Source organism: Amblyomma americanum, chromosome 7 (assembly GCF_052857255.1).
Source record: "Amblyomma americanum isolate KBUSLIRL-KWMA chromosome 7, ASM5285725v1, whole genome shotgun sequence".
Classification (NCBI taxonomy): Eukaryota; Metazoa; Arthropoda; class Arachnida; order Ixodida; family Ixodidae; genus Amblyomma; species Amblyomma americanum.
This window is the reverse complement of record NC_135503.1, coordinates 20,966,210-20,980,459: the sequence shown is the minus strand read 5'-3', so window position 1 is coordinate 20,980,459 and position 14,250 is coordinate 20,966,210. Positions and strand designations below refer to the sequence as shown.

The window sequence follows — 14,250 nt, the reverse complement described above, 5'->3', positions numbered from 1 at the left end:
TGCCGAGCCCTGCATTGTCACGATAGCAGGGTCCTGAGAATCGGCCGACGCCACTGGCTGGAAGGGGGCCCTTTGGCGGGAAAAAGCGCTTCGTTCTTGAGTTCTATATCCGACTATTGTAAATAAGATTGTGTCGCTTCATTCATTCACTGAAACCGCTGAATTTCTGAGCGCTCTGTACAAAGAACGGTAAAGTTGTCAGATCCTCTTGCGGCAGAAACAGCGCCAAACGAATACACCGCCGGCCTTGCTGTACCTCTCTGAATCGTTATACATTGGAAAAAGACGAGAATATTACCCCGTCGGAAAGCACCTATTCTAGGAGCGAGTAGACTATCGTATCGCCGAACCTACGTCAATGTCGCGATGTTCGATTCAGATCGATGCCTGCTAATAATAAGCCGGCGGTGGGTGGCACGCACCTGCTGACCAATGGCTCGTGCAGACGTGCTGTCGTAACTAAGACACACAACTGCAACCGCCAGAAAGATTGGCCATCCCTTGAGACTTGATTTTGCTCATTACACATTGCGGATGGCTAAACGAACAGCTCTACTTTACCGCAGGTAATTTCAACTTAAATGCAAGTAAACTTCCTCAGCTCATTTGCATTCCAATAAACTGTACCAGGATCAAGACGCACAAATATTGTCGCAGAAGTTTCGATTACTAATAGACATGCTTTCGGAAAAGCTAGCAGCGATAAACTGAGCAGAATCTCTAATATCCTGCAGAGAGTCAAGCAATGTTTATATGAGATGACAGGGTCAACGCAAGCCCTGTTGTTTGCTAGATAAGAAAATGATACACGACATAAATTCAATACAAAGTTGCAGGAAGTCATCAGGAGTGGACTTTGGCCCTCTTTGGAAACTAAGCGCCATTAAGAGCGTTAAAAATAATGACTCTGACCGAACGATTCATGAAAGTTCAGTGATTTTAACCGCCGACCGCATTTCTTTTTTTAGTGACGGTCGTAGCAGGCGCGCTGTTGTGCATCGCAGCGACAGCTACATGAGATATTCTCCTTACACGCCTCCTGTTCAAGTCAATGAGACAACATCGCATTCAAAAGACACCGGTTTATAAAGCGAATGAGCACTGAGTTGCGTGAGCGCATTAAGATGCACAACAACTTTTTAGTAACAAAGGCGACTTTTCCACACTCCAGTATTTCGATTACGCGAATCACCAAAATCGATTCTTAAAGCCGGGCCGCCGCGGTGGCTCAGTGGCTACGGTGCTCGGCTGCTAACCACAAAGACGCGGGTTCGATCCCGGCCGCGCCGGTCGCATTTCGATGGAGGCGAAATTCTAGAGGCCCATGTACTGTGCGATGTCAGTGCACGTAAATGAACCCTAGGTGGTCGAAATTATTCGGAGCCCTTCACTACGGCGTCCCTCATAGACTGAGTCGCTTTGGGACGTTAAACCCCCATAAACCATAAACCATTCTTAAAGTCATGTGTACACTTTCAACACAAATACGCCTATATAGGAGTAAAAGGGGGGTAAGCTGCCATCTAGTACTCTACATTTCATAAAAGGGAGTACGCTAGAGGACAGCTTACTCCCTTCTGTTTAGAGTGTACCACTTAAGAACGTCGCCAAAACACATTACACGTATAGCTCTACCCTGTATACCGTATTCCCTTGGCGCGGTTCAGGTGTCCACCGATATGTGAGACAGATACTGCGCCATTTTCTTTCCCGAAAAACCAATGTTCATCTTTTTTTTTTCACGAGACATTTAATTAATGTTCAGATGCCTCCTTGACATGTCTTCTTGAGATCCACTGTGCGCAGTCCAAATGAAACAAGGAGCCATTGACAGCAGTATGATGGTCATTTAGGCGATTCTTTCCTTTGAAACAGTGCTGGGATTCCGTACGCATTTCGGCAACAATGAGTTCGTATCCAGCTCATTATTATACACGCAGAGTGTTTTTCCAGGAAGCTGCGAATGCTGTTATTCGTTCATAATTATTATTCTTACTGATGTCACGAGAAAAAAGACTAATATTTGGCCGGGCTCCTTGACAGCTCGGTGCTGACCTCCGAACAGTAATCTTCATAATAATAATAATAATAATAATAATAATAATAATAATAATAATAATAATAATAATAATAATAATAATTGGTTTTGGGGGAAATGAAATGGCACAGCATCTGTCTCATATCTTTGGACACCTGAACCGCGCCGTAAGGGAATGGGACAAAGGAGGGAGTGAAAGAAGAAAGGAAGAAAGATGTGCCGTAGTGGAGGGCTCCGGAATAATTTCGACCACCTGGGGATCTTTAACGTGCACTGACATCGCACAGCACACGGGCGCCTTACCGTTTTTCCTCCATAAAGACGCAGCCGCCGGGGTCGGGTTCGAACCCGGGAACTCCGGATCAGTAGTCGAGCGCCCTAACCACTGAGCCCACCGCGGCGGGTGTAATCTTCATGTTTAAAAACGCAATTACAGCACAAAAAAAGCTACATTTGTTCTGTCAAAACTCATGGGCAAGACACCGAGCCCAGCACATGGGCTTACAACTGAATGGCCCTGGTATGGAAACAACTGAGCATGTGCCTTTACCGGAACTGCGAATTCATTCGCCGCCTCACGGGACGTGCAAAAGGTCAAACTGGCTGCCAAGGTAGACATATGTAGTTCTCGACTCAAACAAAACAAAATGCCTTTTTGTTTTCTCTTTCAGAATGACTGGGTCGAGGTGGCGTGAAAGATGAGAATTGTACTCTAGTGACTCCGCAAGCGAGACTCGAGCGACAGCCGGCAATGAACTAGAGGGGCGTGGCGCAGCAGATGAGGGACACCGTCACCTGGCGGCGGATCAGCAGGTGTGCCTGTTCTTGTGTATGTGTGTATGGAACAAGCGTCGTCCTGCTTGCCTGCCAGCTCGAGTCGTCCAGCGTGGGCCTGCTGGCCGTATTTATAGGCGTCCCTGACCCGTCGACGCAGGCTACGGCGCTATTCTCCCGGGGGGCGTGCCGCCCCTGATGAGTCACTGCGCGCACCTCATCTCGCAGCGGCCAGGGCCGAAGTTCTGCAACGGACTGTCCACTGCTTCACGTCCGACTAATCTCATTCTCCGCGAGTTTTCGATCTTTTCCTATTGTCTCATTTCGTCCCCAGCACTACGCGTGTTTTTCGTCATCAGTGGGCCGCCATATTGTCTCGCTTGGATGAACGTCTAACACAAGCGGCACCGTTACCGGCTCCATTCGTCACGTACTGTATCTTGACAACTGTAGCATCCGTGGGGACTGGCCTAGCACGACAACTTCCGAAAGGCGGCTTCGCAGCGCTCTCTGCCTCTCCCCCCTTTCTCCCTCTCCCCCTTTTTCACTGAATTGCTCTCCGTGTTAGACGTGTACTCCAGTTTCTTCATCGGTCACAACGTTGGCGAATCTCGCGCTCATGTAGAAAACAGGTGTACTGTTATCAGAACATCAGAACGCAGCTGTCCTTCTTCGTATCGATTCGCAGAAGCACTCCCTTTGCTGCTATCCACTTATTCTGTAGCCACCCTTCATAAGCTAGTAAAGAAGAGCGTACAATCCAGTGGCCAGTTCCGTAACCTTTGTTACGACGGCTCGCAGCTTATAGTGTTCGACGGAGGCATCGATGCGACGCGAGAATAACGACCGTCAGAAGGTATACAGCAAGGTACAACGGTAAAGTATCTCAAAGACAGGAGCGAAGGTAACAGGCGGTCAGGTAAAACAAAGAAACGGTTAGCGCCTGTGGTGTTGGCACAGACTGGGATCGCGCAACAGTGTATTTCAACAAGGAGGAGGAGGAGGAGGAGGAGGAGGAGGAGGAGGAGGAGGAGGAGGAGGAGGAGGAGGAGGAGGAAAGGCTGGGAGGTTAACCAGAAGAACGACCGGTTTGCTACCCTGCACGGGGGGAAAAGGGGTGAGGGGATAAAAAGATGAAGGAGAAAAGACAGTTGCAGGAAATTGAAGTCACTACGCGAAGTCACAGCGTTCGGTAAAGTCACAGCTTATCATGCAGGCCAAAAGTTCTCAAGAAGCGGATAAGTGCCTCGGAGGCCTTCACCGCCGACGATCGCCGCGGTCAGTGGCCGAGAATCTTCATTTCCGTCAGTGGGCGTGGATCAAAGAGGCTGCAGTGCACGGAAACGCAATAAACCGATAACCGCGCAACGCTGCTAGAACAAAGGAGGGAAAAGCTGCAACGCATTTCCTTTGTCCTGCATTCAGGCGGGCTGGCATTCGCTGCCTCGCCCGCGAGGTCTTGCGACAGCGGTAGAGCTCCGCGCGGGCAGGCACGCGTCTAGAGCGACAGTGACTTTGCCAGGAGTTCCACCGACCATAGCCAAGGGTTGGTGCTGCAGCGGCAAAGCGACGCAAAGGTGCCCGACGCGGCCGCCGGAGAAACGGTTCCTCGACGCCGAGCTGGCACGGCTGCTATTCCGAGACCACGTCCCCCCTCCTTGCAGCCGCCACACAGCGCCGGTCTCCAGCCGGCAGCAAAAAATAGAGAGCGACCGGTGCGGGGGGGTGCGGGGGGGGGGGGGGGGGGGGGGTAGCTGGCTCGGTAATTTTAGCGGCCCGGGCGCAAAAGCTCGCTCGCGGTTCCCGGCAAAAGGCGCTCGGCAGCGCTCAGGCGCACGCCGCGCCACCTCCAGGCCGCTCGTGTCGGTGCACGAATGACATTTACTGCCGAAAAAAAAAAAAGAGAGTAACCAAGATTTCTGTGCGTCATCCCGAAAGCACAACACTGTCGCTAGTTTCCCTTTACAGCGTAGCAAAAACGCGCCTCCGAGTGTTTGCCGTCGCCAATCGGTTTAGTCTTTCAAAGCTGTTCCTAGTTGCTCGTGTCATGAGCTTCCATTTCTAGCTTTGTCTTATATACTTATGCGCACTTACAGGTTTGCGCGCGCGTTATAATATTAAAATTAATATTTATCAGTGAAGTTTATTTAGGGCGTTCAACGTCCCATAACGACCCGGGCTATGAGGGACGCCGTAGTGGAGTTATCCGGATTATTTCGACCACCTGGCGCTCTTTAACGTGCACTGACACCGCACAGTATACGGGCCTCTAGCATTTCGCCTCCATCGAAATGCGACACCGCCATGGCTGGGATCGAGCCTGCGTCTTTCGGGCCAGCAGCCGAGCACCATAACCACTGAGCCGCCGCAGGAGCTTTATTAGTGAAGTGAAATGATTCGTTAATGGTACTTTCATAAGCTTGAGAACCTTATGTTTTCATTTTGTGCATGCACTCCGCTAACCTATACATAGACAGAGGCCTCGTCAGCCGTTATAGACCTCTGTCCCGGAGCACAAATTGTACATCTGCTCGAAAATAAACCAAAAGCTTTGCGTCGGTTGTGACGGATGGCGTACCAATTAAAGAGTGGAAGCCAAAATTGGATTCTCAGGCGCGCAAACAGCAGTGCAATCAGTGACTACAGCCGTCACGCGCTGATGTGAAATAACAGCAGCTGGAATCATAAAGCAAACTAGTGCGGGGAAGATCGCCGTTATAAAAAATAAAGAGGGCTCGGGCAGGAAAGTTGACTCGCATAACAGGTGGAAAACAGTGATAGCGGAATGGGCACACTGACTTCGGATAAAATGCAGTGGAGGCCGGAGATAGGGTGACGTAAGAGATAAGGACATCAAGGGTCAAGGAACGGACTAGGCTTGCATTTAATAGATGCAGGTGGGTAGATGCCTTCGTACTGAAAAACAAAATTGATGAGGGTGTTGATAGAGATGGTGCCTGGATTCCTAAAGGCGCTAATACAATGCACAAATGTGCATGACTGTGCACAACGATACACTGCCAAGCATGAACATGTGCGACGCTCTAATACTGCTATGCACCCATCGGAAGCTGTGATGTAGGTATGAAAGTGCTATGCAGGCAATGTCTTCCTCGAAGCGCATCTAGTCAGAGATGTCTATGTCGGGAATAACACGTTTCGCAAAAACTCGTAACAAGCAGGCACCTTGAAGGCGCTACGCGCTACGTTAGCACTTCGAACGCTATACATTCCACCTGTGCCTCTGTTCGCTCGCCCGACCGCTGGACGGCTTCGGCGCACAGGTGAGTGCGTGCGATGCACCAGGTTCGACGTATACACAGTGGTTATTATTCCCCAGAAAATGATATTGAAATCATGACTACTGCGATGAGGTCTCCGCGCTTGCGAGTGCGTATTCTTGCAACATATCCCTTGACGCTTTCAATCTGCTCATGCAGCTGCAATTCCTATGCGATGGCACTTCGTGCATACGATGATGATGATTATGATTTTTTATGGCGCAAGGTATTTCCATCTACACAAGATAATAATAATAATAATAATAATAATAATAATAATAATAATAATAATAATAATAATAATAATAATAATAATAATAATAATAATAATAATAATAATAATAATAATTGGTTTTTGGTGGAAAGGAAATGGCGCAGTATCTGCCTCATATATCGTTGGACACCTGAACCGCGCCGTAAGGGAAGGGATAAAGGAGGGAGTGAAAGAAGAGAGGAACAAATAGGTCCGTAGTGGAGGGCTCCGGAATAATTTCGACCACCTGGGGATCTTTAACGTGCACTGACATCGCACAGCACACGGGCGCCTTAGCGTTTTTCCTCCATAAAAACGCAGCCGCCGCGGTCGGGTTCGAACCCGGCACACAAGATGGGGCCAAAGACCGATTTCCTAGCATTTAATCTCCAGATAAACCAAGCACCAAGCCAGGGGAAAGCTTGTACACACTGTATCACCGGTGGGTACCCGGAGGCAGTGGGGATCGAACCCCGCACCTCCCGCATGTTGATGCGGATGCTCAAAGCTCTAGGCCACCGTTGCGGTACTTCGTGCATATGCATAAGACCTTTACCATTTCTTTCTCTGTGTATGCTTTCATTAGACTCAGCATAAAATAACACCCAGTCCTGCCTCTCAGAGCTGTTGAAATTTTCCAAGATTATCGACTCACTTTTCAGCAGTTGGTCACAGGGAAAGTTCGCTGGCTTCAGTCGTAACTGCGTCTCTTTTTCCAGAAGAGCCACACGCTGCTGAACAGAACGCTTCCTTTCACCCAAGAAGATTAACTGCGCCGTCAGTGTGGCCTGTTTATCAGAATACGTGCGTAACGCCGCCGTTACGCCGTTGTGGTGCTTTGCGGACGCCTCTTTTCGTCAGTTTAATACGTCATCACATAAACCGTACAGCTGCTCCATTCTACGCTAAGCGCGAACTGATGTCAGCAGTTGTATTTATAGATTTCATTTTTATTGCTCTAAATATTGAGTCAACTTTTTATACGTATACCTTGCGAAAATAACGGTCACGTGTACGCTTTACACCATGCACTGAGCATAAGAAAAAAAAAAGCTTCTGCACAGTATGCTAAAAAAAATCGCGTAGTCATGCGCTTAATGTACGTATAAAAAGGTAGCAGCGGCAGAATGACGTCTATGCACCCACGCAAGTATGCAGCCTACGTCGCACTTAACGCGAACACGAGTGGATAACATAACACAGCAAAGCATGGGCCGTCAGAAAACAAATTTTTCTTTTACGCACGCAACCACAACCGCGCACCGAGCTTACACGAACGCCAAAATGGTTTAGTTTCAAGCACCCAAAAGCTATATGAAAAAAAATTGTTAAAATAAGTTAGAAATAGATTATTTCCCTACTTGAACTGGTACTGAAATTCTCTTATTCTGAATCTCATTTTCTGAAGGCACAGAAAGCTTGTTCGTGTTGAGCGCACCATGGATCAAGTCTTTCAAGCGCGCAAATGCATCTTAGAGTATTAACCACTTTTCCTAGTCTCTCTCAAGCTCTGAAGCCACGTGGCTTCAAACTTCGGCTGCATGTCTTCTTTGTAATGATGCCCAAGACATCACGCTACGCATGGATCACAGCGTGGCATTGCCTAGGACTGCTAATACTTTACAATTAACGTTGTTCTCTAACTTGTTTCAGTTGCTATGACGTGAAAATCTCTTTGGGTCACGTGAGGCATGAAAAAAAGACTGCATTATCGCCGGTTGTTGACTCCTTCCGATTCCGGCTCTTGAGACAGGCTGGCTTTAACGTTGCAGTGAATTGAAACAGTAAAGCAGCAATTATATCAGTTTTTTTTTCATGGCTGACGTGACCTATATAACGACCTCTGACGTCACAGCACAGCCATTGCTCGGCTGCTAGAACCGAAATTCCGAAACAGCATCAGCGAAGAAATTCTGCTAAAAATTATTTAGCGATCTTAGGTGAATACCACGGGGTAATACGTGTATAGTAGTGCCTTAAAGAAGAAAACACGCGTCCAAAAATTTTATACCTATACTTAAAAAATTTAGAACGTAGGCGTCGAATATACGTGCAGCAACAGCTACTCAACTAAATCCCGCTAAGCAAGGTCTCTGGAAACGCGCGAAAACAACACAAAACAAAAAGATGCAATACGAAATAATGTATGTATGTTCTATGTATGCATGCATGCATGTGTGTATGTATGTTTTTATGTATGCATGCATGCATGTGTGTATGTATGTTTTTATGTATGCATGCATGCATGCATGTATGTATGTATGTATGTATGTGTGCATGTATGTATGTTTAATGTATGTATGTATGTGTGTATGTATGCATGCATGTATGCGTGTGTATGTATGTATGTATGTATGTACGTATGCGTGTGTGTGTATGCATGTATGTATGTATGTATGTATGTATGTATGTATGTATGTATGTATGTAGGTAGGTAGGTATGTATGTATGTATGTATGTATGCATGTATGTATGTATGTATGTATGTATGTATGTATGTATGTATGTATGTATGTATGTATGTATGTATGTATGTATGTATGTATGTATGTATGTATGTATATTTCCAAGAGAAAGTAAGCGCAGCAGGGGGCGGCAGAAGGTTAGGTGGGCGGATGAGATTAAGAAGTTTGCAGGCAAAGGGTGGATGCAGCTGGCAAAGGATAGGGTTAATTGGAGAGACATGGGAGAGGCCTTTGCCTTGCAGTGGGTGTAGTAAGGCTGATGATGATGATGATGTATGTATGTATGTATGTATGTATGTATGTATGTATGTATGTACGTACGTATATATGTATGCATGTATGTGTATGTATGTATGTATATACGTATGTATGTATCTATGTATGTATGTATGTATGTATGTATGTATGTATGTATGTATGTATGTATGTATGTATGTATGTATGTATGTATGTATGTATGTATGTGTGTGTATGTGTGTGTGTATGTATGTATGTATGTATGTATGTATGTATGTATGTATATACGTATGTATGTATGTATGTATGTATGTATGTATGTATGTATGTATGTATGTATGTATGTATGTATGTATGTATGTATGCATGCATGCATGTATGTATGTATGTATGTATGTATGTATGTATCTAATGTATGTATATATGCATGCATGTATGTATGTATGTATGTATGTATGTATGTATGTATGTATGTATGTATGTATGTATGTATGTATGTATGTATGTATGTATGTATGTATGTATGTATGTATGTATGTCGTAACGAGTCCCTCTTTTCCCATCCGTTGTCTGCTGAATAGCTAAACGAGGGCTTCGATTCCGCCCACACCTTTCGATCACGTTCCTACGTGGCACTCGCGGTAATAAAGGACGTACTACATTCGCACCTATGAACGAGGGGGGCACTAGTGACCATTCTCATGGTTCGGATATGCTACGCATGAATACCCCCTGAAAGCAGGAGCTTGGACAGCCGTCGCAGTTGGTAAGAGCACCAGATGCGAAATTCGGAGGTCATGGGTTCGGATCCCACAGGCGGCATTTGGTTGTGGTTTACTTTGCTCTCTAATCAAATATCTCTTAGAATAAATACCCTATTATTTTTCCATTGATGAACACCACAAATTTAAAAAAATCATCGCCTGTTTTCTTTGGTTTCGGTGACTGCTGGCTTCTGTCATGAACAACAAGAAGAAAGCCAAGGCAGTTGTACTGCTTTAAGCGGCAAGGTCTCACAGAGGATTACACTGTATTCAATATAAACCTAATCACGCTAGTAACCACTCAAGGCAACAGTCATACTGCGAACGTTATCCACGTTAAAAAACAGTTGAAAAAGTTACCGCTCGTTAAACCGGGACGCCGACAGCAACACGCCATACAATAGCACTCTACGGCAACTGCAGCCACTTCAGCCCGAGCAGGAGATGTATGCGCACAATAAATTATTAGTCAATAAATGATGAACGCCGGCGTGAAACGGCGAAAACCACGAGCACTGTGCCAGTACTTAGCAACATAATATGATGGACACGCATTGGTGCTTACAGTCGTAAACATTTATCGATCAATACAAAACTCTTAATATTACAAAGCATTAATAGTACATTAATAAAGCGGATAAACAATTGCTTTGTTTACCCGGTTATCCGAGAAATATTGAATAATAAGCATTGCTAGTTCGCGTTGTCATTACAGTAGCGGACTTTCCTTCCCTGTTCATGAAGCCTTGTACACGAAACCAGACCACAGCTAAAGCCAAGGAAAATTGATCACAGCAACAACCTCGATAACCATCCGGTGTTGCCACTTCAGTCACCAACGCCAGGCGCTAGCAAGGTTTCATCGATCTGACGACGTGCTGTAGATTTTGATCTCGTTAGAACAGCTCAAGAGACCGCAAAACATTACACCCGAACGCGTTGGTGAGTTTTGCGAATGAGAACGGTCTAACGTCCTCCTTGTAGCACAGTCTGAACCTTACGAGGCTATCGACATCATGGAGAGTCAAGTTTCAGAGGAGGCGCAGAGACGTCTAACTTCATTACTTTGAGAAATAGGGGGTCGTTTGGCGAAACGTTCCCTCCAAGTAATTTTGACGGCCGAGTACAGAACTTCGTTCACGTAGAAAGGAGGGGGGAGGTGGGGGGGGGGGGGGGGGGGGGGTAGGCAGATGCGAACGATATCATCGCCGAAACAAACAAGCTGAATAATGTAGTTTCTCGGCGCAACAGACTGCGGAGTATAATCGATTCGCAAGCTCGTCTCTAGCAGGTGTCGCGTGCCCGGGGGCTGTATTTAGGAGGAGGCAAATTGCGAAGGCGTGCGGTTGGTCGGTGGGTTGTAGGGGTACGGCTGTGTCGGTGGCGCGGGTAGCGGTGGCGAGGGAAAGGGATGGCTGTACACGTCACGCAACATTAAACCGGGAAGACGCGTTCGCCCCCCCCCCCCCCCCCCTTTTCCGACTGGAAACAGGCGGCGGCCGTGTTTGCATAGTGTGGAGAAGGGGGACGTTGTAAACAGCGCCTTCCGCGGGCAGATGTTCCCGCGGTGATAAGCCCTGCGCGAATGAATTAAGCGCCCGCGCCCGCCGCCATATTCTTTAGCCGGAGGCAAGGCGCGATAGACCTCGTCGTTACATGTACCGCCTTCCACACTTAGGAAGCGCCACAAACGTTTTCTGCGTGTGACAGACGACGTCACACTGTCTCCTCCATTGCCGGCCATTCCTTGGCTTACAAAATGCAGCCGCGCGGCGCTCATACTGCACACATTAAAAAAGAAGGGAAATTCCGTCGACGACTCGTTCGGCTTCTCCTATAAAGGACGTGAGGCGGACGCGACGAAAACGAGCTCGAGATTACGTCGTGGGTTCTGAAGAGATGCCAACGCGGGCAACTAAGACATCACGAAAGAAGGAAAAAATTCGCATGGACATCTAATTACCTTATGCGTTGAGAATACGATAGCATTAGAATCTGTTGATGCATACGCTGGAAGTGACGGTAAGGTCACCTCCGGTTCAGTGACGACACTTCTCTCCACCAAAGGGCGACGTTTATGACTAACGACGCATTTTTTTCCTGATGAGGATTTTAATGCTATCGCACTTATTATAACTAGCGTGAGGCTGACGTGAATCAGCCCAAAACCAGAGTTCATCGCGTCGTCATTCGGTTACTCGCATGCTTTGTCTCGCTGAACGGTGTCTATACGTGCAACGAATTACCTCACGCTTGTTCACACAATTCATATAGCACATCACAACATGTTTCGTGGCGGGGCTAAAGTAACACTAATGTGGGTAGCTACAAGGGCCATATTTACGCACGCGGCTTCTCTGGTCATTGGAATTTTTTAGCAACTTAGCAAGTCCACGCACCGTACGACCCACGTCACGAGGCCCAGCACAGTTCTCAGCCGCCGAGAGACTTCATGAAGAGACCAGCCGCCTTTCGTTCATGCAGTCAATAGACGTCAGGCGAGCTCGCTGTATGAAATATGTATGCGCGCTGTGAAATCGTAAGGGCATGCGTCGAGACTGCATGAGCACGAGAACTTGTACGCCGTATACTGCTATATATAGGCGCAACTGACTTAGTGTGCGCGTTGCATGAAATGCAAGCCGCAATAATAATAATAATTGGTTTTGGGGGGAAAGGAAATGGAGCAGTATCTGTCTCATATATCGTTGGGACACCTGAACCGCGCCGTATGGCAAGGGATAAGGGAGGGAGTGAAAGAAGAAAGGAAGAAATAGGTGCCATAGTGGAGGGCTCCGGAATAATTTCGACCACCTGGGGATCTTTAACGTGCACTGACATCGCACAGCACACGGGCGCCATAGCGTTTTTCCTCCATAAAAACGCAACCGCCGCGGTCGGGTTCGAACCCGGGAACTCCGGCTCAGTAGTCGAGCGCCCTAACCACTGAGCATCGCGGCGGGTAAGCCGTAAAAGTCACTTTTCATAATTATTCACAGTATCGTTCGTAGCTTCACACTGGCTCGTGTCACCTCCTTTCTTCACTGTTTCATGCATCGGGTCTTGGAAAATGCCTGTGCTCTTAGAAAAAAAAAAGAAAGGGAAAATTCTTTTCTTTTTTTTGGGGGGGGGGGGGGGAAGGAAAATGGCGCAGTATCTGTCTCGCATCTCGGAGGACACCTGAACCGCGCCGTAAGGGAAGGGATAAAGGAGGGAGTGAAAGAAGAAAGGAAGAAGAGGTGCCGTAGTGCAGGGCTCCGGAATAATTTCGACCACCTGGGGATCTTTAACGTGCACTGACATCGCACAGCACACGGGCGCCATAGCGTTTTTCCTCCATAAAAACGCAGCCGCCGCGGTCGGGTTCGAACCCGGGAACTCCGGCTCAGTAGTCGAGCGCCCTAACCACTGAGGCCACCGCGGCGGGTCATCCTCTTTTCTCGCCGTGTCACTTTTTCTTTTCTCGCTTCAATATAGTTCCTTTGTTTCCCATGCCAGTTTCCTTGCACACTGCGGCACGTTCACGCTATAGTATATATACGCTTCGCGGGTCTGTATCAACATTCTTCGTCCTACCAAAGGGAGACAGGCAGGCGTCAATGGCTGAGTGAAAATGGACAGCAGAGAGAAGGCTGCCGTAAATGAAGTAAACGAAAGCTACGCGTTTGTTCCGAGGAATATCCGCAACCAAAATCGGTGCCACGCGCACGATTGTGGGGCGCAAAAAGGAATCCACCCTCACATGTTCTTACAATCACAAAGTGAACATTATTATGTCACTATGGGGGTTCTTCTCTTTCTGAGGACGCTGCACAAGCCGCCGACAGTACGGCAATCCAAACTGGAGTATCCCGGTGCGCCACTAATACGTCCTCCGCCTCGAGTGGTCCACGCTTCCGGCAATACGCGCAGTGCGAAATAAAGCGGAGACAGCAAACAAACCTACGGAGTCACTGTTTAATAATTGGTTTTGGGGGGTAAGGAAATGGCGCAGTATCTGTCTCATATAGTGTTGGACACCTGAACCGCGCCGTAAGGGAAGGAATAAAGGAGGGAGTGAAAGAAGAAAGGAAGAAGAGGTGCCGTAGTGGAGGGCTCCGGAATATTTTCGACCACCTGGGGATCTTTAACGTGCACTGACATCGCACAGCACACGGGCGCCTTAGCGTTTTTCCTCCATAAAAACGCAGCCGCCGCGGTCCCGGGAACTCCGGTCACTGTTTGCCGTCGCACGGTCCATTCTCGCAATTAGAAACGCGTGTCGGCACAGGGACCCGTTAGGGAAAGGGCGACTCGCGCACAAATGAACGGAGTGTTCTCCTTTGAAAAGAGACCCCGGTAGCTACCCCAATATCCTCGCTGACTCCGACCAATCCGGGTGCAGACTGAGTGTCGCAAGGGAGCGCAGTCGTGCCGGAAACACAAAGCCCCCCCCCAA

General features: G+C 47.7%; 1 protein-coding gene across 6 annotated transcripts in view; it reads right to left on the bottom strand.

Moving 5' to 3' along the window:
• PMCA (plasma membrane calcium-transporting ATPase 3) overlaps positions 1-14,250 on the bottom strand; it is a 289,652-nt gene that overhangs the window by 123,486 nt on the left and 151,916 nt on the right. The gene's annotated exons all lie outside the window — the stretch shown is intronic.